Source organism: Mytilus californianus, unplaced genomic scaffold (assembly GCF_021869535.1).
Source record: "Mytilus californianus isolate M0D057914Y unplaced genomic scaffold, xbMytCali1.0.p SCAF_12, whole genome shotgun sequence".
Classification (NCBI taxonomy): domain Eukaryota; kingdom Metazoa; phylum Mollusca; class Bivalvia; order Mytilida; family Mytilidae; genus Mytilus; species Mytilus californianus.
In genome coordinates, this window is record NW_026262604.1 from 10,943,304 (window position 1) to 10,968,923 (window position 25,620).

Below are 25,620 nucleotides of genomic sequence, written 5' to 3' on the forward strand. Positions count from 1 at the left end.
GGAACATGGGTAAACTAATATGGGTAACAAAAACACTGCATGGTATTCCACAGACATTCCACCCGTCACATAGACACGTCGGTGAGTCACCGGGACAATACCAAATAAATATATTCCATTGACATCCCATACGTCACTCAGACATGTCGATGAATCAATCAGAATATTTCTGTATACTAGTAAATAATACGGTAATCAATAACAAAAGTCCAACCATACAACTCTGTTTATCATAAAATGGTCTATAAGAAAGGTTATTAATTGGTAACATGAACTCATATATAACAGCAACACAGCAGTCTCAACTGGTAAAACAATGTGATTTAATTAGGTATAACTCTATCTGTAAATACTGAAATATTTAGCGAACTCATTTTCAGGTATTATGAAAATGACTATTACTAGTACAACATTCATTTTCATAATAATATATAAAAAAACAACATTTTCACATGTTAACATTCATGGTATCTGAATGTAACAAAAATTAACGATTACGTTCTCTTAGGACAGTCTCTAATTGTATGTCCCTTCTCATTACAGAAATAACACTTCTGGTTTGCCTTGGCATTTATACAAGCTTGAATTTCAAATTTTGGCTGCTGTTTAAACCTTTTCCTTCTAGCCCTAAAAGTTTTACATTTCAGAGCACAGTACAACGCCCCGTCAATGGTTTCTACATTGCTTTGTATAATAGCCAATTCTAAATCATGGTCATTTAGTGCTTTTCTAAATGCCGTATAAGTTTAATAGTCTCTGGTATCGAGAGTCGCTGATGGGTAAGCCATTCTGACAAGTCTTTTTATATCATCAGCCAGTTCCTGTAATGGTTGGCCTGGTTTTCTAATACAAGCGTCAATTTGTGACATATAAACATCTGTCAGGTTTTCAGGAGCAAACCTTTTGGTTAATATTTTAAGTAAATTACTATATGTTGGGAGATTATCTATCTCAATATCAGCTAAGGTCGATAAAGCAGCACCATTCATACATGTAATAAGCTTTAAAACTTTGATATCTTCAGACTAATTATTTAATTTAGCAACAGCCTCGAAATTTAACTTGTACTCAAACCAGTTGGTGGTCCCATCGTAGATTGATGGTTTGGTATACCCAATAGTCTCGCTGTATACTGGTTCTCGGTTTGAAGACTGATTTGATTCACTACTCCCGCACACATTGTTGGTTATATTAGAAATTGTATGATCACATGAACAATCGTTAACTTTTGGTACATTACCTAAAACATTCATACATAAATTTGCCACTTGGTCTTCTATTTTTTGTGATACTATTTAAAAGCGATTCAGTCAGATTTTCAAGTTTTTCTACTTTTTCATTAGTTATCTGTATCTGAGTTTCAAATTTACTAAAATGGTCCCCTAAGGTATTCAAAGTTCTACTGAACTGGTTAACTATATTTGTAATGACCTCAACTTTCTTATTCAGTGCACACGAATTTTCATTTACTGGGGTAGACGCACAACTGTTAGTAACAGAATTTTCTGACGGGCGAACACAATTACTCATGTTTATATTTAATCTGTTGTACAAGTAAGTCAATGAGTTTCATTAAATAAATATACTGGCTAGAGTCTCTACTCTCGAGGTTTGGTTTTATACGTATCCCACCGCCGGACATCAAATGTTACGGGACGGGTGGGTGTGTCCCACTGAGTAAAAAGTATTTATTGCATATTCAATGTGTGCAATGAATATACAACTGCAGATTTGTTTTGTTTCATTCCTTCGCAAGAATAATATAAACAACAAACAAACAATTGAAATTTGAAATTTGGCTGATTATTTGTCATGGCATTTATTCAACAATATTCAACAATATAAACCAACAAACAACCAACATCAACAAACTGGCCAACAAGTTAAAACTTGATGACAATTGGTCACTGAAGGGAAACCAACAGTAAATGCATAACAATTTCTAGCTGCTGGGCAGATCCATAACAGCTTAATGAACGATATTTGAATAAATCACTGCCAGTTGAATCTTGTTGATGATGACATCCAACGCACTTTCCATATTGAACGGAATGCCATGACGATAGATATTCTCTTTTTAATTATTCCTGCAAATTCCTTGAATATTCAGGTTTCATTGGATCTGCCGATGAATATTGAAACGTCTGACAATTTTGATGATACATGACAATCTAATTGGAACATTCAATACATTTGGATCTGTTCACCATGTAATCTGAAAAATAAACTAAAAAACAGCAGCAATTTTGTTCGTTAAAGGGAGGGAGGGTGGGTTGTGTAATCTTGTTGAAAAATACTCGTGGAATGAAAATTTAGCGGGAACACGTGTTTATATATGACCAAAGTCCACGAGGCGCTTCAAAGCATATTCTTTCGTATGTTTAAATATATGGTTGTAAGTATTTAAATGGCAAAACGTAAATAATGGACTGACGTACATTTGAAACACAATAAACAAATAAATGTATTGTTAATGCAATAAATCAATTTAATTATTAGATCATTAAATTTTATTATTGCATATTCAATGTGTGCAATGAATATACAACTGCAGATTTGTTTTGTTTCATTCCTTCGCAAGAATAATATAAACAACAAACAAACAATTGAAATTTGAAATTTGGCTGATTATTTGTCATGGCATTTATTCAACAATATTCAACAATATAAACCAACAAACAACCAACATCAACAAACTGGCCAACAAGTTAAAACTTGATGACAATTGGTCACTGAAGGGAAACCAACAGTAAATGCATAACAATTTCTAGCTGCTGGGCAGATCCATAACAGCTTAATGAACGATATTTGAATAAATCACTGCCAAAATTGGCATTTTAGTGAACTCTCAATCAAATGCTAATCCGCCATGACAATTTAATAAGCAGCATAAATTCAATGAAAATATAATCAACTAGTTGTTATTCTTTTCAACATACAACAAAAATAAACAAACAACATCATTCATGCATCGGATAAACAGAATTATTTGGTATATAGTAAAATTGTTCTAAAGCAGTTTGAAATGAATTCAAAAATATATCATTGCCAATAAACGACAAATGGACGCCATCATGACTAAATAAAGATTGATGTTTGTCTTCAAAATCAGAATGAGTTATAGTGTAACCCCCAGTTTTATTTAAATGTGATTTAACCCCCCTATTTAAACGTTTCCTGGTTGCATCCATTGCTTTCAAATCTTTTGAATATCTCCATTTCAACCTTGGTAAAATGCTTGAAAAAATAATTTTACCTCCATTCACCATACGTGCAACTATATCTAGCATAAATTTAATATCAAATAAAAGTTTGGCACAGTTAACAAGTCCAATATCATTGCCACCACAGTGAAGCAAAACAGCATCTGGTAAACCGCAACAATGTATCAAATTCTCTACTATTGGTACAACGTTATATACTGACATACCGGACATTCCTGCCCACATCAACTTGTAGCCTAACTTATGCAACCCCAAATCATTTCCCAAAGGTCTTATTTGACTATGTGATGAGGCTTTGGCAACCAAGGAAGATCCAATAATCCAAACCACAAAAATGCCTGAAAACAATTAAAATTATTTAATTTACCAAACGACTGAGCCTTATATATGATTTAAAAGAATTAGAATTCCATCTCCCCAGGGTTTGTATTTCTTCATCCGTTTTGCCTTCCAAGGCTGCAGTAGTTGCAGCCCCTATTCGGAATGAATGCGTATTAAACTCCTCAGGATTCAAACTAATAAAATTCAAAGCAGACCTTAAAACAGCTAAAAACTGAAAACGAGTCAATTTATTGTGATTAATATGACAAAAAAGTTGGCCTTGAGAATCTGGACGTAACTGTAAGTAATCTTTTAACATTTTGACAACACACAGTTCGTTATCATTATCATTTGAAGACAATATTAAAGTTGTTGAACAACCAATTTGATCCGTCTTTGAAGACATTATAGTAACAAAAACTTCAGAATCAATATCATTAAATTTAATATCTGATATTTTTAAAACATGATTATCAGCATTTTTGTTAACATATGTGATTTCTCCAATTCTCATAAATCCAAAAAAGGCTAAAGCAAATGCTGCCCTAAACAGTTTTGTCTCATAAATTGACTTACAAACATGGTGAAGAATTAATATAAGCCGTTTCAATACATCAACAGTAATAGGTTTTCTTGAATCAACTCTTTTACCCAAACGCTGCATACCTTTTAACATTTTTTCCAAAATGAATGATTTGCTATAATCATTCCAATTATTCATTTTCAACTTATGATTAATTCCTGATAGATATGTTTTTGCAGTGGTGTAGGAATAACCATTTTTTGAAAGATATGCAACGTAATTAATTATGTGATCAACAGACGGTGGCCAACTTTCCTCTATTTGAAAACTGGTCCGAAATTTATTAAATGAACAGATTGCATTTTTATACACATTCGTTGTATTTGAAGAAACAGAGTGCTGTAAAAGTTTATTCACTTCGTCTTTAAAAGGTTCCAGAACTCCACTGGAATTGGATGTGGACGATCGTTGGCTAGTGGTGCTAGACGTCGAAATTTCTGAAAATTTGCACGAGATAATGCATCAGCAATTGCATTGTCCTTTGACAAAATGTGAACAGCTTTAAACTGAAAATTACCAATAAGTGAACAGTAAACAATTAATCTCAAAATGGACATAACTCGTTCAGATTTGCTTGACTTTTTGTTTAAAATATTCACTACTGCCAAATTAGGAATGTGAAAAAGTATGTTTTTCTTGTAAAATTGATCAAACCACAAAAATATTGCAAGTGCTATTGGAATGATTTCAAGGTATGTTATATCTTTAAATATTTCTGAACTATTCCATTCTTTAGGCCACTCGAGAAAAGTCCATTTACCATTAAGATAAGCTGCACACCCTTTACCTAATCCACCAGCACTATCTGTATATAGTTCAAGATCAAAATTTGATATCCATCCTATATCATTTATATACGAAATCCCATTAAACTGTTCCAAAAATAATTTCCACATTAATAAATCATTTTTCATGCCTGATGTCAACCTAATAAAGTGAAACGGTTTTGAAACTTTGCCCATGGTTGAATACAAACGACAACTAAACGCTCTTCCAGCAGGTAGAGCCTTTGTGCAGAAAGCTAATGAACCACATATTGACTGCAATTCTTTTAACGTTACTTTTTTCATGGCTGACAACTTAATAATTCTGTCTAAAAGTTCTTCAACCTTTTTATGTGGAATTTTAACAAGCATATTTACCGTATCAATTGTAAGACCCAGATATTCAATCAGTGTAGTTGGACCTTCAGTTTTTTCATTTGCAAGTGGGACTCCTAAATTTTTGCAAATTTCATCATACTGAAACATCAGTTGTTCACATTCATCAGAATCTGATTTGCCACCAAATAAAAAATCATCCAAATAGTGGTCTATATTATTTGAACCAGACTTGCTTTTTAAAACCCAATGCAAAAAGGTTGAAAACTTTTCGAAAATAGCACATGAAATTGAGCAGCCCATTGCCATTGCCTTGTCTATGTAGTATTCATCTTCAATTTTAAAACCAAGTAAATCAAAATCTCCTGGATAAACCGGAAGTAATCTAAATGCTGACTTAATGTCCATTTTGGCTAATTTAGCACCTCTTCCAAGTTTCTTAACCATATTAACAGCATTATCAAATGAAGAATATTTAACCGAGGTAAACCTTTCATCAATGAAATCGTTAACACTGCTCAATGGCGGATATGATAAATGGGTAATTAGACGAAGTCCCCCAGTTTTTTTTTAGGAACTAACCCAATAGGAGAACATCTAAGATTAGATATTGGTCGTTTACAAAAAGGACCTGCTATTCTTCCTAATGATATTTCAGATTCAATCTTAAATCTAGCTCCAACAGGATTTGACAAAACAGATTTTAAATTTTTTGATTCAAATGGAAATCTTGGTCCATGATAATTCAAACTAAATCCAAATTTAAAACCATTAAACAAAATTTGTTTGTCCTGTTCATTAGGATAATCTGTTAAAAATAACTGTAATTGTTTAATATTAATAGGTGAATGTCCCATCTTCCAAATATCATATCTATCCTTTGAAAAATCTGAAAGAAAGGTTAATTTCAATTCATTTGATTAAATCTAGGTACTGAATACCTTGTGTTAAATGGTGGCCTATATCTATTTTGTTGAACAAATGAAGGCCTGTTTTGTCGAAACTGGTATGACATTTGAGGTCTATTTTGGTTAAACATTGGTGGCCTCATTGATCCATAATGAAAACCTTGGTTACCTTGTAACCTGTCAAATCTAACACATGATAAGGCTGGATGTTGTAATGAACATTTCATACAGTTATGTCTATAAAAACACTGAGATTTCTGACAAAATCCTTTAAAGTTAAAATCATAACAAGGTTTTTGTAAGTTAGCCTGATAGACTACAGGATTAGGTGTGCCTTGCGATCCCTTTGCAATGAATTTCAACCAAAGAAAGCCATCAATCTTAGACCAAGACTTGGTTTGATTTAGTGATACACGTAATCTAAATTGTCTATCATACTGGTAAACTCTGTCAAAAGGAGCATCTGATATAGCATCTCTTATGATTGACATGTATGTAAACAAGTCTTGTGCTAAGCTAGCATGCTTTTGAAGAAGTATTTTAGAAAAATTTGCAAAAGCTTCAGTCCATAATTCAATGTTATTTATAGTATTGACCTTTGAAGGTTTATTGGAAATGACAAGCATTCCATTTTCAACAGTAACACTTTGTTTCTGGTCCACATTCACTACTGGACGAAAAAACAACTGTCCATACCAGTAACAGTCGTTGTACGACTGTCTTAGTCTGTGGAAGACTGAAGATGACTGTCAAAGAAACTGATACAGTTGATTAATGTCTGTCCCAACACTTTTATGGGTTGTGAAAATCAAAAAAATGTTATCAACAGTAATTTAAGGACTGTTGCAGTGGTTTACGGGGTTGTCACAGTCAAATACTATTTATTACAGTCTTTCCAAAAGTTGTGGCAGTTGTATAATGTTTGTCCCAACCTTTTAATAGTTGGGACAGTTGAAATTTGTTTGTGTCAACTTTTCAGACGTTGGTGCAGTCAAAAAATGTTTGTTACAACGTTTTTAGAGTTGGGACAGTTGTAAAATGTTTGTTACAACTTTTTAAAGGTTGTTACAGTCATAAAATGTTTATTACAAATTGTAAAAGGTTGCTACAGTCGTTAAATGTTTAAAACAAACATTTCATAGGTTGTTGCAGTCGACAAATATTTTAGCGTCACGGTAGCAACTCAGTGTAAAAAAGAAATTACGTTTCACCCGGCTCTGAAGATTTGATATAGTTGTGAAATAGCCCATAATTTATACTATTATTATCTATTGTGCGGTTGTTGACTTGTTTTGTTTTTTATTTATTTATTTTGCGATCGTTGTTTGTCTTTTGTCGGTTTCCGTTTATTGCCATAGCATTGTCCGTTCATTTTTGACATGTGCGTTTGACTTTCCTTTAGGTATCTGTACTTTTTAATTTATCTATTCAGATTCGTTCATAACTGGTTTTACATACCAGAAGCCTTCGTTTGAAAATGGAGTTTTAATATTATTGCAGAAGATACTAATGAATTCATTCAAATTTATATTTGAAAAAGTTTTGAAAAATTCTGAGGAATAGAAAATGTACCGTCGGTGTACCTGAAGTAAATTTAAAGAATATGACTAAGTACCAATATTGTACAGCATAATAAATCAGTTTTAATTTGAATTACTCCCCATGAGGGATATTTCCGATGATAAAAAAAAATTAATTAAATCTGTCAAGTTTCATTAAAAACGGAAAACAATTGTTCACCGTGAACGATTTACCCTCTTTATTTTCTTGTCGGCAAGCTGGACCTGCAGGTCGGCAAACTATATTTTACACAGGAAACTACAGATGTTAGACCACATGTGCAATATAACCTGAGCTGGAAATTACAATCGGTGAGTAGAAATGAACAATATTTTAAAGCATGTCTATCGAATAATCATGGATCCATGATTTTGAAGGGAAAATGTGCACATTTGTTCTTCCTACCCTACAGACAGGCTATGAATCGACGATCTATATCACCACACTCGTGCATAGTTGCATGTTCCAAGGCAAAGTTAGGATTTGGGCTTGGAAAAGTTGTGCATCATTGACATTCATGTATGATACCATTCCCCCTCCCCCTTTTATCATGTGTATGTCATTTAATCCCTTATTTACTTTGCATACATCACCCAAAGGGTGACAAGGTCAAGGGAATAAAAAAAATGTTACTCTTGATCTTCATCGTCTTACTGTTAAACTCTAACATGTGGGGCATTGGCTAACTTTTGTTGTGTGGGATGGCCTTTTACAGGACCTATACATCATGTACATATTGTATGTTAATGTATTGTTAACTCTCTGGTCTTAAATTTGCATGAGATACTTGTCACTGGACTTTTTATAACCAACAACCAACCAATCGTTACATGTACATATCCATATAATTGTGTTACTAATGCTGGATTACAAGTATTTCCCTGGTTTTGCTTTATTGGCTGATAGTTTTCGTTCTATTAAGAATGCATTGTGACGTCACAATTTCCATTGAAAAAACATGCATACATGTAGTACAAAATGAATTAATATGACGGTGTACGAAAACATATGATATGACCATAAAATTTTATGAAAATTATTAATTTTAGTGACTTATTTAGCAAGTATGCATTTTCATTCAATTTCAAAATATTTCCCAAATCATGAACAACAAAACATGAATACATTTGATAATATATTAGGCATTGAAAGTGAATATGTATTAGATGGTTCAAAATAACATTAATCATCAAAATAAAACAATATTATTAAATAAATGTTCCTGAAACCAAGCACAGAGTCATACAGTTGCCATTTAAACACAGTTGATTAAACAAAATGTGCTAATTCGATTAGTAAATGTTTCATCATGTACTAAAGGATTCATATTGAACAAGGGTTGTGGAGGCTGTTGCATCTTTTCTCAAAATGAATAATTACAATGAATAAAATATCTATAAATATTTCATCATGTTAATTGCTACATGGAGCTGAAACTCTCCGTTTGCCATCTGATGCGTCGATCTTTACTGCTGAAGCAGAAGCAATAATTTTGGCTTTGAAATTTATTGCTTCTTCAGATAAATCCAAATTTATTATATGGTCTGATTCACTTTCATGCTTACAAGCTATACAAAATACTAAAATTAAAAACCCAACAATTCTCAAAATTTTATATGTAATGAGGAATTTAAAAATTCTTCTTAAAGAAATATTATTTCTATGGGTACCGAGTCATGTTGGAATCCTTGGAAACACAGCTGTAGACCTTGAGGCAAGGAATGCCCTGGGAGACCCTTTATCTAACTGTGATCTACCATATACCGATTTTAAATCTAATATTAGAGAATATGTTTTTAATATATTGAAAAATGAATGGAGTAAAAAAGATGGTAATAAATTACATGAAATTAAACCTAATTTATGTAAACCTTTCAACAATTTTATGTGCATAAAAGAACAGTGTGTTATTTCTAGATGTCGTATTGGTCATACTAGAATAACACACGAATATCTTTTAAAAAATGAAGTAGAACCACAATGTATACCTTGTAACTGCAAGTATACTATTAAACATGTTTTAATCAATTGTATTGACTTTGCTGATATTCGTAAGAAGCATTTCAATGTCAATAATATGTATGATTTATTTAATAATGTTTCATTTACAAATATTGTTTCATTTTTAAAAGAAGTTGGAATATATTCTAAAATATAAAAATGTTATTATATTTAAAACGATTTTAAATTTTATCACGTTATCTTAATGTTCATTTTTATTTGTAAATAATCAATTTGCTTTAATCTAGAATTTTAGTTTATTGAAGGACCTTTTGTCTGATTTTAAGAATATGCTTTAAATTGTAAAAAATATTCGAATTAGCTCTCGTCGCGATATAGCCTTGTTGTGCTAATGTGGCGTAAAGTAACCAACAATCAATCAATCAATAATTGCTACATGTACATGGTTTTAAGTTAAAAAGAAATAAAAAACATATTAAAAGAGCAAAGTTAGCATCATTATTATATTCTTTTTAGATTTAACATAGAATGAAATCACTATACATTTGTAAATACTTTGAACCTAAACTATATATTTTCATGTGAAATTTTTATATAAATTGTGCCCTGTAGCATGGTTAGTCAAAATTCATTTATGCCATAAATGTTATCTAGTAGTAACATTCAAGGGTCTTTTTATTTATTCCACCATTAAAATGATTAAAGGACTGGACTTTCTATTCATGAGTCAAATTTGTGTGTTAAATTGTGTTTTGGTTACTTTATTGTTGCCTTACTGTTGGGTTGATGCATCATTGATATATAATTATATCCCACATCTCCTTTCATCATGTGCATTCACATCTGACTGCAGATTTGTTGCCTTTTCTACATAATTATTTTATGTTTAACATTCACTATGTGGGGAAAACATAACAAAAAAATCTATCTGTAAGCATTTTTTTTTTTATCTAAACATGGTATAAACTTTTTTAAAGTATTTTATGAAGCTCAAAATATTTTTTTATAGATATTGTATTATCAAGTAAGTTGTCATAAAATTTACTGTGTTAACTGCATTGTATGTTTAAAAATTTAGTTTAAAAATACCTTTTATTCAAATTCAAAATAAATAATTAAAATATATGTATTTACTGAACATGAATTCATGACCAAGCAAATGTGACATTAAACAATGTTAAAATAGGTAATAATCAGGATGTTAACACTGGATAGGTGATAATCAGGAATTCTTATATACATGCTATAGCTAATATACAGATTAAGACACACAATAGTTTATTGCCTTGGGGACGAATTTTAAACTGTGATGGGTATATATTGAAGATGATTTTATAATGATCTTCACAAATTATAATTGTCCTTTTCAAAATTTTGATAAATTTTTCAAAATAAATTATAATTTAAGAAAAATATGAAATAGCAGGATATAAAATTATTTTGGATACAAAAAATGCATATTTTAAAAGTTATCTGAGTATTGATTTATCAAAATAAAATTGGGTAAATAACTAAAATAAAATAAAGAAAGTGTTGTCTGAGCTGCAAAGCATTATTTAATACAAGCTGTAATAAGTAAAAAGTATACCAGTAACACAAAAGATGTAAAATTAAACTCAAGGATTTAAAACATTAACAGGGAGGGTTAAGCCTTGGAACAGTATATATATTATCCTGATTAACCTTAGGACAAAGATTCTACATTTACATCACAAAGGTTTATTCATTATATGCACTTGACAAAGGGAAAGTCAATAGCATCTATATAGTAACAGTGCATTTATTTATTTAATTATTTTTTTCATTCTTTAAACTTTTCTCTGTAGTATCAATCTATTTCATATTAACATGAACAAAAGCAATAACCTGTTGTGTTTTAGAGAGGAATAACTATGTCCATGATGTCTGACTTTAAAGAATTGATGAAATAAAGTATGGTGTGAGCCTCAATAAGACAGTAACCCTTCAATGAAAGTACACAGTCACAAAATCATTAATGTAGGAAAAAAGACAACACCATATATAGAATTTAGACCCCCCTAAAAAGATTTATTCTTCTTGTTTAAAATTGGGACTTAAAAATATAATTGTATAAGTCCTAGAAGTTTTTTGTCAATCAAATGAGGATTGCTAGTTTTCATCTAGGTAAATACAGTTATTGTAATCGACTTTCTTCTAAGTACCGTACTATGTATATAGTATTATGTTAGTTAAAATTTTACTGTACTTTAGTCTCAATGTATATATTTTTTGTAGATTCATATTGGCTTGAGCATGATTCCCACTTAGAATATGAAGCCTGCTACATGTGCACTTTGATGCATAGGAAATATAGATGTCACTGAATCACTCTTATAGCTGCAAATTGTGAAACAGTGGATTAATTCATTATTTTGTGCTAGTTATTTATTGTTTTTGGAAATAATGAATAGCACTTGCAGCATTATTCCATGATGATGATGACTTGTGATGTTAGGATTAAATTGGACAAGAAAAAAATTGTGCATTGTACAAATACAAATGAAATAGGAAACTTACAAATTGTATTAAAGGAGGACCACAGTACTGGATGACTAAATAACTTGGATAATCATGATAATTATTCATTTGGTATATATATCAATAATGAATTTGGAATAACAAGATTTCATAGTTTCAGTGCATATTAATAGTGCAATCACACATTGTATCTGAATTCCATGAATACCTTTGATAATTATTCATTTGAAATAGCCATTTGGAATAATGAAAATTCATAGTTTCAGTGAATATTAATAATAATAGTGCATCATATCTGAGTTCATGAGTACTTTAAGGGATAATCAGTCATTTTAATATAATAACAATTTGGATAATGTGAAATTCTAGTTTCAGAGAAATTTACAAAACAGTGCATGTATATCGAATCTGAAGTTTATGTTGGCATTGCAATTGTTCACTAGCACCAGGATGTGTTAAAAGACCTTAACCACCCATGAGGGTCTCTCGTAGTCCGTCATAATTGTTTAGTGTCAAATGACTGCTTTCTGTACTTTCAGTCTGAATTAGAATTAAATAAAAATCTAAATAAGTGCCAAAATGCACTAAATAATTTTAGTTTCTTGTGTATAATTTGGAGTTTAGTATGACGTCCATTATCACTGAACTGGTATACATGTTTGTTTGGGGGCCAGCTGAAGGACGCCTCCGGGTGCGGGAGTTTCTCCCTGCATTGAAGACCCATTGGTGGCCTTCTGCTGTTGTCTGCTCTATGGTCGGGTTGTTGTCTCTTTGACACATTCCCCATTTCCATTCTCAATTTTATTTTAAGCATATTAAACAAATAAACCATGTACTTCAAAGTATAATTTTATTGTCCCGCCTGCAACAAAAGTTGAAGTATGCAAGAAATAGGTATTACAATCTGGCAGCGGCTACAGCGTAACCTATTTGTATAAAGCTTCACTAGGTACATTTTAAAAGCTTAAAGACCTGGATACTTCTTTATGTTATGAAGTTTCTGTTAGTAACTTGTCCGTTACACTTTACCTTGTTTTCATGGTTCACTGACTGTTTGAAAAAAATATTACTGTTTGAACAGTCATATAGTGAAATACTCTCTTACATGTACATGTATAGCATGTGTAATGAGTAATTGGATAAATTTATATGGTATATATATATAGGTATCTTGAAAAGTCTACATGTCTCGTTGTCTGTCAGGCAAGGTTAACCTGACCTTGACTTCATTTCATGGATCAGTGATTAAGGTTATTTCAGTTACTTTGTCAAGTTTGTTTATCAGATACTAAAAGCAGTAGGAATGGTAGGTCAACTATATTTGGTGTATGAAATGATTGTAAGGTGAATATATCTGACTGCAAGACTTGCATCAGACTTTGACCTCAATGAAAATGTCATGGTTCATTGAACAATGTTTAGTTTTTGTGGTTTGGTCTATTTCCCAATGTTTCTCAGATGCTATATACTACATGTACATGTACATGCATGACATGTATAGGATCACTATTTTTGGCGTATTGGATATTTTCGTAAGTTGTACAAGTTTGATTGGGAGGTTTTAAATCTGACCATGACCTCATTTTCATGTTTCATAATCATTGGGCAATGTTTAATTTTCATGGTTTGGATGTTAAGTCTATTTCACAGATACTATAAACCACTAAATTTTGGGTATGGAATGTCAGTTTGTAGGTTGTACATCATCTGTCTGGCATGGTTAATTTAACCATGACTTCATTTTCAAAGGTAATTGATAATGGAAAATTTATGTGATACTTGTACATGTAGTAAAACCTTCATACATGTATTACATTTTTTACATTCAACATGAATTCAATTTTACATGTAGGCAAAGCAGATATGACATTTCAGCGTGTGCAGTCACTCTTGTTACATCACCATTGATCATGTCTACCATGTTGATTATAGCTGCTTTTTGTTAACAAAAGTCGGACAACTATTAACAATTGTTATAATTCATTTGATAATATTGTAGTCTTGTATAACATGTATAATGTTATGAATGTACAATAACCAGAATAAGGAGATGTGGTATGATTTTCAATGAGATTGATTGATTGTTGGTTGCTTAACGTCCAGTGGCAAATATTTCATGCATATTCAGGACGAGAACAAATTAACAATAAATACAATAGGTAGGTCCTGTAATGTAGGCCGTCCGGGAAGAAGGTCGGGGAAATTTAGACTGCCACTGGAAAATGAGGGTAAATTGGATAGGGACAGCAATTTTGCCTTGCAACAGGTCACCTACGGACCCCTCAAAGAGTTGTTGCAAGGGTTCTTAACGTGCAGAGAGCGTGGCACTCTCTCTACACGAGGCATCGGATTTAACGTCCCCATTCTGACCGGACGTGGCTGCGTACTTGTACATCCCGCACAGCCAAACGGACGCCCCACTTTGGCAAGGGTTCTACTGCCGGTCGGAAGAAGACCTGTAGTGACCATATTTCTATTCCCCAGTCACCCTTGGGGACATTTTCAATGAGACAACCATCAACGGTAGACCAAGTGATGTAATTGTTAGTAACTACACATCCTTCAACAATGAGCAAAATCAGTACCACATAATCATGATAATGAAAAACCTATAACAGGCCTAGCCATATTGGATGATGTAACACAATGTAAACAAGTTTAGATGAGAAACCCAAGTTTGATTTATATACAAAAGCAACAAACAATCAGTTGGCAATAAAATTGGGTCAGTTAATAGATATAAAAAATCTTGTCTGCTCTATGGTCGGGTTGTCTCTTTGACACATTCCCCATTTCCATTCTCAATTTTATAAGAAGATGTGATATGATTGCCAATGAGACAACTTTCCATCCAAGTAAAAAATTTTGAAAAAGTAAACCATTATAGGTCAAAGTACAGTCTTCAACACAGAGCCTTGGCTCACACCGAACAGCAAGCTATATAGGGCCTCAAAATTACAGTTAAGCATGTTTAGAATTTGAAAAAATTGTTCCTGGATGATCATTTCTGATGTCTCCCATTTTATCATGTTTACAGACCCTTTGAAACATGAGTGATGACAAATGTATTATGGTTTACCAAAGACTTATAGGTGATCCAATATTAACAGGCTTCTGCCCTTATTCATGTTATTCATGTTTTTCTACAAATCCATTTTATCTGCTTTTGAATAAATGCCTTCTAAATATATATCCCAAGATGTTTAGCAACATTTTCAATATACACAATAAGCATTACAAAGGCAAACATGTATTATGCACTATTAGTGAGCTGTTGTCAGGTTTGTTATAATTTAATTATAATATTTATGTGTGGAAGCATATTTTGGGGGTTTTAATTTGCTATGATTTTAAAACTTCTAGCAAAAGAAAAATACCAACCTGAAATGAAAAAAAAAATATACAAAAGTGGTTTCAAGAAAGGGAGGAGAATTGGACATTTTTTTTTGTGGCTGTACAATTAGAATTAATGTATCGACTATGATTGTACAGTATACATATATATAGCATGGTGTGAAAAGCCTATGTAATACAAACATGACAAATAGACTAAAACATATGATAATAAACTGGTGAAATTGAGTAAACTGCTACTATATGACATCAACCCAACAACAACTAAATATCAATCTAGAGGTCAACATATATCTATACGTCTAAACACGTGAAAACTTTACGACAGATTCATCCATTGGAGAACAAGTGATCATTGATGGTGATACACGGCTGAAATCATAATTGCTTAAAATATCGAAACAACAATGTTAAATAGAACTGCAATTTTGTTAATAAGATCATTATTCAATAAATAAAATGATGTGGTACTTGTTTACAAATTAGACAATTTTTCACCGAAAATCCAATGACATAGAAGTTAGCAACTGAATTGGCAAATTTGATAAGGTCAGAATATTAATTTCCAACATATAGGCAGCCAGATTATATATTTTCACTCAGACCAGGGCCAGAATACTTATTTTCAGTCCACCCTTCTTTTAAACTGAGTAAAAAAAAATGTATGATTTAATTAATCAATGATTTTTTTTTTTCTAAGGGGTGCCCAAATAAGTTCTGCTGATAATACATATGTACTGTTTTCATCACTGATTGAAGATGAATATAATTAGAATAATGGACCCATTTGCCTAATTTATGAATGTGACCATTTTAAAATTTCCATTACATCTAGTAAAATTGTTTTTCTTTACTGGTTGAATAATATATACAAGCATTTATATGATTAAATAAATTGAATTTAAAAAATGGAAATTGGAAAATATTTTGGATAAACGTTAGCATGGTTAGTGCGACATCTGATCAACTGAAACCACAAAAGAGAATCTGACGTCAGTCTGTAGAATTCAACAAGACCAGAGTCTAAAGAATACAACAAGTTCTAAACCGTTATGTGAATAAATAAAAGAAGATTTGATTTCCTTGTCTGAAACAATGCGATTTTTCTTGTTTTGAACATTTCAACTTTCACTGGCGCTAGTTATTTTGTCAGTCTTGTATAGTACGTCCATCTATTCATAAATACTTTTGGTAAATTGGTTGAGAAAAAAATCCGGCGAAAATATGAATGATCTCGAGTGATAATATTTTTACCTCAATCAATCATGAATGAATGCCGAAGTGCTATTTATCAAGGACATTTGAACTTCAAATAGACCACTCGTTACAATATACAGTACAAAGTCCAGTCAATATTGAATTATTCAAAAATAAAATATAGTAAAATAAATTAAATTTAGATAGATTTAAGAGTATTTTTGTTTTTCCATAGCTGCAAAAGATGCGTTAAATGTTCATAGCTTTGATTTTTTTTTTATATGTATAGAAATCAAAATGGTTAATACCGTAACGGTAATATTTATAATTTTGCAAGAAAAAAAAAGTAGCCCCAAATAAAAGCTCAAAATAAGTGTGTGAAATAAGCAGTTTAATATGGGGATAAGTTTGACAAGTGTGTATATTCGGAGTTCCCCGCTAGGTTTACAGTATATTATGTATATTAACCGTTATTATGAAGTAATGTGATTCGTAAAACTACGGGTATTGAAGACAACCTTGTATGCATGAATGATTTCACACCTAACTAATTGAAAAAAAAATAAAAAAGTTTTTATTTAGATAATATTGAAAATTGTCAACTGTAAATACAGTTAAAGATACATTTGGTTACAAATATATTGGGTAAACTTTTTCGATTTATCTGTTAGTAGTTTTAAATGCGAATAAAACCGTCCTGTGTGAAATTGCAGGTATTTAGTGCTGGTTCCGATTTTGTTCGATGAGATGAGAGGCGAGGGAGTGTTAAATAATTATATAAATTTAGCACATTCACTAAAAAGCGGGGAATACCAAAATGTTCAGCGGCAAATATTTCAAAATACTATTTTTTTTAAAATCAATTTCTTTCTAAAATTAATGTATTAAATGGGTGTGATAGTTGTATCTCTTTGTCACAACCTTATATTGCACACGGTAAAATTGTTTTACAAATAATTTAACCTATCCCTGACTGTCATAAATTTTGTATCCGTGACTTTTAAGTCTTAATGACGATCAATGTTTGGAAGTTGCTACACTTATAAATTAGCTATGACTATGTAATGGTTGTAGCAATCATATATTTACTGTTACAACCTTTTCAGCGTTTAAACAGTTTTTTTAAGACTGTTTCAACGTTTTCCGTGTTGGGACAGTTTTTAATAACTGTTACAATTTTCAAATGGTTGCAGCAGTCTTATTATGACTGTGACAACCTTTTAGGCGTTTAATCAGTTTATTTATGACTGTTACAACGTTTTTCGAGTTGGGACAGTTGTAAATCAACTGTTACAACTTTGAAATAGTTGTATCAGTCCTTTAATGACTGTGACAGTTATTTCTAGCGTTGTTGCAGTCGATTTATGTTATAGACAAACACTTTTAAAGTTGGGACAGTTACAAAATAACTGCAACAGTGAAATTTAACAACTGTTACAACTTTAACAAACATTATCAGTCTTAGAACCACTGTTACTGGTATGGACAGTTGTTTTTTCGTCCAGTAGTGATTGCTATAATATTGACTATTTTGTTTGAGTAGAATACCAAAATCAACATATTCAAAATTCCAAATTTTTTCTTTTATTTGTTGAGAAACAATTATATCAATTTCATTAGCCCATGGCATTAACAAGGGACCAGTATTATTTAAAGTATTACCCGGTCCAGCCTGAACTGCTGTAGTTTTCAGCTGTTTCTGAGGTGGAGGCTGATTATTGGGCTCCACAGGTTGATCTGCTTGCTGATGCTCTGGCGCAACACGCCTTCTATTTCCACGTCTACCTCTGTTGACCACTTGGACAACTTCCTCAGGGACGGGTTCCTCTTCGGGTGCAGGTTCTTCATGAGCAGGTTGTTGAACCCTAACGTCGTTTACCCTGGGCCGTAATCTCCGACGATATTCATTCCTTCTCCTAGGCATTTTATAAATGAAATCAATATTAGTATAATGTTTATAAATATATAAAGATGTTCTAATTTATAAAACATTACATTGATGCTTCGACTGCATATAGATAAAATCGTGAATTTAACAACTGTTCCGTACTTGAAATATATATACAAATATAAATGTGTATATAAGTACGCATCTTAAGACAGCTAGAAGTGTATTATAACCCGCAGTTGTAAATGCAATATATTTGTAATAATTGGGCGTTCCATAACTTGATAACAGGTATAATATAAGTGTCAATTTATTATATCAAATTTAAAGACGGCTATATACATGTATGTATAATAATATCCAGCAAACTGAACAGCAGTTGATTTTTTAATTAAATAAATGCCGTTACATTTGTAATAATCGGGCGTTCCGTAACTTGAATAACCGGTATAATGTAAGTGTGAATTTAAATCAATACAGGTAGATAAAGTACGCGAATTAAAATAACTAAGCGTATAATCGTAAGCAAGCCTACACATGCATTTCATAGCTAATTAAATGAGAATATTCAATGCTACAATGGTAAATTAAAAACAAAAACTTACCGATAAAAATACCATGTTTAAGAACTGTGAATTAAATGCAACAACCAGAAGTCAATGAAATTAAACGGTAATAAATAAGCATATATTTAAATGTAATATTGAATTGACAAAAAACAATTCATGTATTTAATTGTGAAAGTAAAGGGAAACAAAATTACGACCCCGTGCAAACACGTGTTAAATTTAAAGTTACCTGTTTTACTTTATCGTTACAGGTAAAAAGTTTGCTCTTTAAATGTAAACCAAATTATTAAAGTGAATTAAAATGCATAAAAGTAAACGTATTTAAAGTATAATGAATAAACTAAATCAACTTATCTTATTAACGCTCTGGTCCTATCCTTGTGTAATCTTGTTGAAAAATACTCGTGGAATGAAAATTTAGCGGGAACACGTGTTTATATATGACCAAAGTCCACGAGGCGCTTCAGAGCATATTCTTTCGTATGTTTAAATATATGGTTGTAAGTATTTAAATGGCAAAACGTAAATAATGGACTGACGTACATTTGAAACACAATAAACAAATAAATGAATTGTTAATGCAATAAATCAATTTAATTATTAGATCATTAAATTTTATTATTCAGGTTTACACTATGTGTTATTTTATTGGTAATTCTAATATCTGTCAACCCTGGTTTTGAGTTGCAAACTATTTATTACTAGTAGCGTAGCTGGCAAAATGGTCAAGACACTGGTAACGTAGCAGGAAAAACAGTTAAGGCACTGGTCTAAATATGGTAGTTCAGAAACTCATTAACATTGACTTACTTATTACATGTAAAATAGATAACAAGATTGAAATAAGCTTTACAATTTATTATAAATACAAAATATCTAATACTATTACAAGTATAAATTACATGAAAACCCACCAAATCACTTAGGTAATAAAATATACAGAGACCCCCCTTTTTGGTACGTTAATTGTTTGTCAACATCATAGTAAGCGTAGTAAAACATCTAGGTCATTCATGGTTTGGTCCATTTATACAACGGGGATGTATACGATATCAAAGGTATATGTATTTTACGGATTGCATCGACTGCGGCGTATTTGGTTTGCTCTTGTAATTTTCTTGGTATCAGGAGTGAACGCCCTGGTAGCGGGCTGCAGTCTCCTTGAAGACTGATGTGCACTCGCTTTTATACATCTGTCCCATCAAAGTCTCGTGCCCCTATGGTGATTGGTGGCAAATTACGTAAAACTGATTGGATGCTGATCTCAGGTCATTAGGTCACGACGTCAATAAACTTGATGATGCAAATGGCGGCGATTGCGAATGTTGACAATGTCGGGAAATGGACAAACTGGACTTAACTAAGCTTACTTTTTATATGTATGGGCCCCAGTTACAATATTCGGGCCTTACGCAAATAAACTAGCAAGGTAATAAAGTGGGAACGTGTGAAATAAGGGTAAACAGAAGATGGGAACTGTCGTTCAGTCAAGGGATCCCCCTGGTCAAACAGTGAAGACGAACTCTTATATCTTTACTTCCAGATACCTTACAAACAATATTTACATACAATAACAATAAAAGTATGTAATGTTTATCAAATGTCTTTATATACACGTTGGCTAACAGTAAACGACGGACGCGAAAATAGAAGTGAGTGTTTACTGATTAGCCCGAAAAAGTCGTAACAATATAAAGGTTTACATATGAATTTGAATTTGTTGTGTACAAAACTTAACACAAACAATTAGGATTTAACAGTGATATATTTTCAGGTTTGCCATCATGAATTGGTCTTTAATTGTTACAAATTGAGGTTTTTGGACACAAAATCATAATTCTGGAATAATTTTTGCTACTTGTACATTTCTATTTAACACCAGTTTTATTTATAAATTGAATTATTCTTACTGTGATATGTATGTTTCCATTGTGATAACTTTTTTATAAAGGAAAATGTTGTAGAATTGAATTTTGCTCATTTTTCATGGTTTAACAGATGTTCAAAATTATACACCTTATAAAAAACCAACCAATTTTAAAAGGTTCTTCAATTATTCAATGATTTAAAGTATTTTCAAACTCATATTATTACTTGTTGTTGTTTAAAGTTATATTTGCATTAAATGTCTTTCAAAAAGTCAAAGCAATAGATTTAATAACTCTTCAAAACATATATGTATTTGTAGGTCTATTACATGACATTATTTATATTACAATAATCTGCAATAATTTTTTTAAGTTAGTTAATTATTTCCATTATATATATATTTTTTTTTTTTAAATTAAAAAAAAACATTGTTTGTGCAGTAAGATGTAATGAATGTAGTTCCATGATCTGGTATCAAATTGAATAATTTAAATTTTTTACATCACTGGGTCGATACCTCTGCTGGTGGACTATCAGTCCCCGAGGGTATCATCAGCTCAGTAGTCAGTACTTCGCTACTGACATGATTTATAACAAACCTTTCTAAAATTGTCTGTTTATAAATTTTGAAATTATAAAGAAACTAAGGTTTCAACTCCTTCAGGCAAAGTTGACCTTAGATGAATGTGGCTATTTGTTTTAGGTATTTTTGTCATATAGCTCTTCAACTGTTTCATATAGCTCTTTCGGTACTTATCCACCCCTTGGATTTCAAATGTTTTGCTTTGAGCGTTACTGGTGAAGGTAAATCCAGAAAAGCGCTTCGGACGCATGAAATTATTAAACGTGTTGTTTTCAATTTTTTAAAGCTTAATGAAACCATGGGTGTATTTAAGTTAATTGCAATAAAATTTGGGGTCACAATTGATATTCGAACTTATTATACAGATTTGAAAACCACTTAAAGGTTACTGATTTATTTTTATGTTAGAAGTAATGTTGTATATTATCATGTCAGTAATGTATCTATATATAATGCTTAAACAACAAAATATATTTCCTGAATAATGTTAATTGCATTATTTTTCAAATGCTATCTTTTTGAAGACTTGATCTGAAGTTTTTGTTTTTAGAATAGTTCGAAATAACCAGAACCCCAGTTCTTATAATACAGTAATCCAAGAGTAAAATATTTCATAGTAGCCAATGATATATCGTAAAGTTGTAGAGCTAGCTAGAACCCCCTGTTTTCAAAGTGCTTGAAATGACTAGTTAGTGACCCATATGCTAAAAGCACAATACACTCACCATGCTGTTATGTTACAAACTAGCTAGCATTACAGCAGTTGATGATTAAGGGCCAGAGGGTGCATACACTCAGGGGTCGAATTTAAGTTTTTTTGTGTACTGGCCAGCCGGACCAGTGGACTGAAATATCTACTGGTCCGGCTCCAAATCTACTGGTCCTGCAAAAATGACATTCATTTGACAAACACTAATATAAATGATAGATGTTTACTTTTATTTACATGCTTTCTTTTACATATGTTAGACAAAAAAAGAGAGAGTCTTGATCCGGATTTTGATAAAGGCTTTGATAATCTCAATGATTTTCTTTATCAAAATCAGGATCAAGGACAGAAAAAAATGTCAACATTGTCTTCCACATCATCACAATTCTCACGACGACCATAGGGTGCCTGACTGGGTCGTCGGGAGCGCTGTCCAAAAATGTTCCACATTTCAATAGTCGGGACCGGATCAAATGATGCTATATCTTAAGTATGAAACATTATGAATAATAGATCTGACAAAACAGTTGGACCCAATTTTGATCACCAATCATTCTTAACAAGTTTAATCTAAAAAAGAACCCTTTCTGCATCAGCAGAATGAGCAGGAAGGGAAAGAATTAAATCTCTTAGTCCTTGAATGTTCAAAAAGTCAGTGGCACCACCTTGGTTAACATCACTCTAGTTAAGGGACGACACATCTTTGAACCTGGTAAAATAAAATATTCTCTGTATCCACATATTGAGATCCCTGCTATGTATTTATTTACTTGTTTTTAGTTGTTTATCTGTTGAAAAGTATGTGCAGTTAAATGTATTATTATTACATTATTATAATTGCACCCTACTTTTGTATGTTTTTCACTGAAAACGTACCATTGAGGTGTAATTTCCGGAATTTGCTGAATAACGCCGGAATGCCATACAATAAAGATACGGAAAGGCATGTGATAATAGGTGGAAGCTGGTGATATATTTTTCATAAAAGCCCGTTAAACACCAATTCGGAAAATATGGAATTCACGTAAATTTAAAGCTAATTTCTTAATGTAAAAATCTGTAAAAATGTTATTTACTCTTAGTATGTGATAATGTTATTTCATTACCATACATATACTATAGTTCCTAAAAAAAATTATAAAATATTTCCAAGAATAATAAATATGTTGTTCATTTCATCTCTTTTGTGACATAACATATTTGACAAAATGCATATTACAAGTTAAAAAAGTAAAACTGTTTAAAAAAAATTCAAATCTATTAAAAAATTCAATATAAAGATTTAAAGTTTTTAGTTCAGGCATTTTGAAATATTTTGTACATTTTCCATGAGATATGTGTCCATAATCCATTAAACCCGGCTCTTACTATCAAATTTCCATATCAAAATGATAGGGAGATGTGGTATGATTGCCAACGAGACAACTATCTACTAAAGTTCAAATGTAGTGGATGTAAGCAGATATAGGCAACAGTACGGCCTTCAGAAATGATAAAAACCATATTGTATAGTCGGCTATAAAAGGCCCTGACATGAAAAATATGAAACAATTCAATTGAAAAAACTAACACTCTAATTGATTACAAAACAAATTTATGAAAAATTACAGTCATGAACCAACGACAGCCACTGAACTACAGGCCCCTGACTTGGGACAGGCATATTAAGAATTTGGCAGTGTTAAAAATGTTTGAAAGCGTTAACCCTCACATAACCTAGGACAGTGGTGTAACATCACAACATATGAACAAACTGTAACAAACTGTTGACACAAAGATTTATCTCGCCTGTATGCAGAAAATTGGAAAAAAAAAACATAATGATGGACAGCAACATTGCAACAATTTAAAAACACTGGACCATGATATAGAGTAAAGGGTCTTCAACAACTCTTTAAAATAAAAACTTTATTGAAAATATCATTGATTTTCAAGTAGTTCCTATCAAACTGAACTGAGCAGAAAACTTAACACTGAAAATTGAAAGTCGCTAGAGCTTGACCTAGGGGACTTAGCCTCTAAATAGCCGTCAACCTGAAATGTACTGATGGTAATGCAAATTTATATTGTATTATTGATCAACACAAGTAGTTCATATCAAACTGACTTAAGCAGAAAACTTAAAAATTGTTGACGCATCCATCTATGCTTTCCGCGAGTTTCGTCGCTGGCGAGAACTATATCAGTTGAAAAACGCTCTCAACTCATCAGATCAATTCAACGCAGAAAAACATCTTACAAAACACAGACCAGACGTTGGAGGGTACTTTTACATCCCTCACAACAAAAAAGTACATACCTGAGAGTACTAGCAGTAACTGACAGCTAGTTCAAAGCCCTTAACAACTAATAAAACATCATATATCTAAGACAAAAAAATATCAATCAGTACACATCCAACATCCAATGAATTCAGTGTAAAGACGTCATTAACATTCAGAGAAACACTGTAATACCAAAATATAGGTATTAACAGATTGTAGTACTGTGAACATACATGTACATGTTCAGTAATAATTGGCGATTGTAATTTAAAATTTACATCAATATGAACATGATTACAAAGTTTCAAGTTTATATGACCACAAACTAACCAAAGATTTAACATGAACAGGGTGTACTAGCAACCAAAAACACAGACAAGAAATTATAATGCCTTCGTACTTATGTAGGCAGTTCATCCAAATAGCATTTAAATATACTCATATTAGTGTTTAACTTTAAAACAACCATGGGAATATAAAGTGATAACACTATTGTGGGTTTTACAATTCGTTCATACTGTTACCAATTCATATTAAAGCAAGTAAAAGTATATTTGTATATTTAATAATCCAAAGAAATAAAATAGGAACACACATTACTTTTTCTGCTTTTTATGAAGATGATGGTTCACATGTGGTTTGCTCTAGTAAATATGGTATATGGAACAAAATGGTCAAGGTTCCGTGAGCTGTGAACTAACTGGAATCGTCTGCTACAACCGTTTATATAGTACCGGAAGTCAGCGGGCACAGAAAGTGTGTCCGTTACTATAGGGATAAGTGTGTTCGGCGAAATAACGTAGTGATTGGTTATTAAATCACATATACATAGTAAAGGACTCTGGAAACTAGGCCATCTCTGTCAATTCCGATTGGTCTTTAAAACCGAAAGTTCCCACGGCAATAATATAGAAGATGGCGAAAAAACAAAGAAGAATGTACAACTGTGGAGCGAAAAAGGGAGATATGGGCTTATCAAGAATAACCCTTAGTGGGAACGTACCCTGGTTACAATATAGACCCTTAACGA

General features: G+C 31.9%; 1 long non-coding RNA gene across 1 annotated transcript; it reads right to left on the minus strand.

The window, feature by feature from the left end:
* Positions 1–1,781: 1,781 nt before the first annotated feature.
* LOC127721368 (uncharacterized) lies at positions 1,782–19,729 on the minus strand. Its single transcript, XR_007991184.1, has 3 exons — positions 19,202–19,729; positions 18,371–18,624; positions 1,782–3,562 (listed from the first exon to the last, which is right to left on the minus strand). It is a non-coding gene; the product is annotated as an uncharacterized LOC127721368 (long non-coding RNA).
* Between the last annotated feature and the right edge of the window lie 5,891 nt (positions 19,730–25,620).